The sequence below is a fragment of the Antechinus flavipes genome, chromosome 5 (genome assembly GCF_016432865.1).
Source record: "Antechinus flavipes isolate AdamAnt ecotype Samford, QLD, Australia chromosome 5, AdamAnt_v2, whole genome shotgun sequence".
In the NCBI taxonomy this organism is placed as follows: domain Eukaryota; kingdom Metazoa; phylum Chordata; class Mammalia; order Dasyuromorphia; family Dasyuridae; genus Antechinus; species Antechinus flavipes.
The window spans coordinates 180,994,271-180,997,291 of NC_067402.1; the positions used below are offsets into that span (position 1 = coordinate 180,994,271).

The 3,021-nt window shown below is 32.0% G+C and overlaps 1 non-coding gene across 1 annotated transcript; it reads left to right on the forward strand.

Annotated features, from left to right (window-relative positions):
• Positions 1-1,934: 1,934 nt before the first annotated feature.
• Positions 1,935-2,040, forward strand: LOC127539550 (U6 spliceosomal RNA). The gene has a single exon (XR_007947978.1). It is a non-coding gene; the product is annotated as a U6 spliceosomal RNA (small nuclear RNA).
• The last annotated feature ends 981 nt before the right edge of the window (positions 2,041-3,021 follow it).

Here is a 3,021-nt window from a genome sequence, read left to right on the forward strand (position 1 = left end):
GTCATTATATACACCACTTCTTTTTTAAGTAGCACTATATTTTTCTCAAATTAAGCATAAAAACATAACATTTCCATCTGATTCATAATAGTTATTTATCTATGTTGTCCTTTTTAACTATGTTTTTGAAGGAGAGAATAAATTTGGTACTATGAAATATCCAATAACTAATCTTCCCAATTCCAGGAAGACTTTCTGAGACTAGGAATATTAATTTGGTTATTCTCAAAAATTCTGATCCTTAAATTCCTTAGTTCAAAATAAATTATTTTTATTTTCCACAATTTCAATACTATGATGACTATAAGGTATAAGTTCACTACTACTGATCTCTAGTATATGACTACATTTCACTAGAGTTTTTTTTATTTTTTTATTTAGAAGTAATATTTTGAAAGATAGGCTATTTTCTGCCTGTTACATAGTAGGTGCTTACTAAATGCTTACTTGTTGCTCAATTATTCCTGATATATTGAAGCAAACAGATTGATATATAAAACACAATGGGAAATAATGGGCAATAGTGATAATGTCTGGATCTAAAAGATTACACATTCTTATAGTGAGAAAAATCTTTTGGAGGTGAATGGTTTCAAAGAATGAATTTCCATTCATTCTCTAAGTTATGAGAAAGAGTGAATTATTTTATTTGAAAAAAGAAGTTCAATTTGAACACAAAGAAGAAACAAGTCCATAAGTGGAAATATGATCAATATCAGGTATTTATAGATTAGAAATATTAAAAGAATAGATTAGGACACTGGCATTTTGTTTTATCTCATCAGTCTAATTTGTTTCTCAACAGTAATTAAATCTAAAAAGATGGCAGTTGGAAGGTTAGTGACTTTAGAAGAGGGACAGTTCAAGAACTCTGAAAGGGGAAAATCAAAGGAAGAAATTTATAGGAATAGCATATTCTGGGAGAGAGCTTCCCTGTGCCTTGGTTTGACACTGAATGTAGCTAAGAAATCTTTCATTTCACTTAAACAGAGACAACTAGTAGGAGTGTTCGAGGTCCTATCAGGTCTGGTTGATGAGTGAACCATGGGCAAACAGTCACAGGAGAGGACTGAGGTCCTTTTTAGCAATATAGCATAAGGCTAGCTGTGGGACTGCAGGCAATTAGTTAAAACTCTTAGTGTTTTATACTGTAAGTTGCACAACAATTTCTGATCTCCATTGGTAGAGTATATTCCCATACTGAGATTTCATGCTTAAATGAAATCTGGTGGGAAGTTGGGGCAGGAGAAGATGTTTTTGACTTTTATTATACAATAAAACTGTGATTATCACACTGTTCCTGTTGGAAAATATGTCTCATTTTTCAGCCTCCACTAAATCTCCACTCCCGGCTTCTCCCTAAAAATGGCAACTCATATTGTTTTTGGCAGTGTTTTTGACTGGTTCGGATCACAGGTCCATAGAGTCTGTATGTATTATTGAATTGTTTGTAAATTAAGAAAACTCAAGACTTCTGAGTGTTACCTTTTAAAATGTATTTTCATTGATTCTTACTATGGACAAAACTCAATCTCAATGGCTAAAGTTTTAATGAATATTTACTACTGTATCTATAGCTGTCATTATTGGTAGTCTCTAGAGAAAACTGCATTACCCAAGAGAAGAAGGGAAACTTGCTCGTGAGGAAGAACAAATCTTAATCTACTGTTTTCTATATATCATAGCTCTTGGATCGAAATATGTGACAAAATGGGAACCCTAATTAAGCCTGAAATAAGACAAAAGTGCCTATTGGATAGCATCTCTACTTCTGTCTCTAGAGAATTGTCTTTAATGGAATTTTACCCAAATTTGTTTGTTTTGTTTCATATTGTCTATAAGAACTGCAATTTGTTTAAAAATGATTGTGGATTTTTATGTCCAACATTATCCTGACACAGCTCTGATCTTTTCATAAAAAATGCTTAAAATGTATTCACTTCAGCAGCATATATACTAAAATTGGAATGATAATAGAAAAGATGAGCATGACTTCTGTGCAAGGTTGACACATAAATTTGTGAAGCATTCCATATTTTTGTAGTATCAATACTAAATATATATGCACAAAGTGGTACATTATCCACATTCTTAGAGGAGAAGTTAAGTGAATTGCAAGAAGAAATAGCAAAACCATATTTATGGAGGATCTCAAACTCCTGCTATCAGAATCAGATAAATCTAACCATACAATTAAAAACAAAGTGGTTGAATGAAGTGACTTGTAAAAGCTATCTCACAAGATGGAGATAATGTTCTAAAAATTGAGTAAAGGTTGGCTGTGCACCAGAGCCAGTATTCTTTCTCCAGAAATCACATAGTTTACAAGGAATGGGGACCAGCTAGGCCTTTTCTTTGTGAAACTAAGTAAGTATTGAAACTCCTATATAAAGTAATTTAGTAATTCTAAAGATATGGTTGGATTAGACATTTTTCCTCAAGGAATTTGTGACCAAAGAAAAACTAGAGATCATTATTGGTCACAAAATAGATAATTTTTATTATATAAGTTTAAAAAGTTTTCATACAAACAAAATTAATGCAAACAAGATTAGAAGGGAAGTAATTAACTGGGAAAACATTTTTATATTCCAAGGTTCTGATAAAGACCTCATTTCTAAAATATATAGAGAACTGACTAAAATTTATAATACTTCAAGCCATTCTCCAATTGATAAATGGTCAAAGAATATGAACAGACAATTTTCAGATGAAGAAATTGAAACTATTTGTAGTCACATGAAAAGGTGCTCCAAATCACTATTAATCAGAAAAATGCAAATTAAGACAACTCTGAGATACCATTATACACCTGTCAGATTGACTAAGATGACAGGAAAAAATAATGATGATTTTTGGAAAAAATAATGATGAATGTTGGAGGGGATGTGGGAAAACTGGGACATTGATGCATTGTTGGTGGAGTTGTGAACGAATCCAACCATTCTGGAGAGCAATCTGGAATTATGCCCCAAAAGTTATGAAACTGTGCATACTCTTTTGATCTAGCAGTGTTACTAT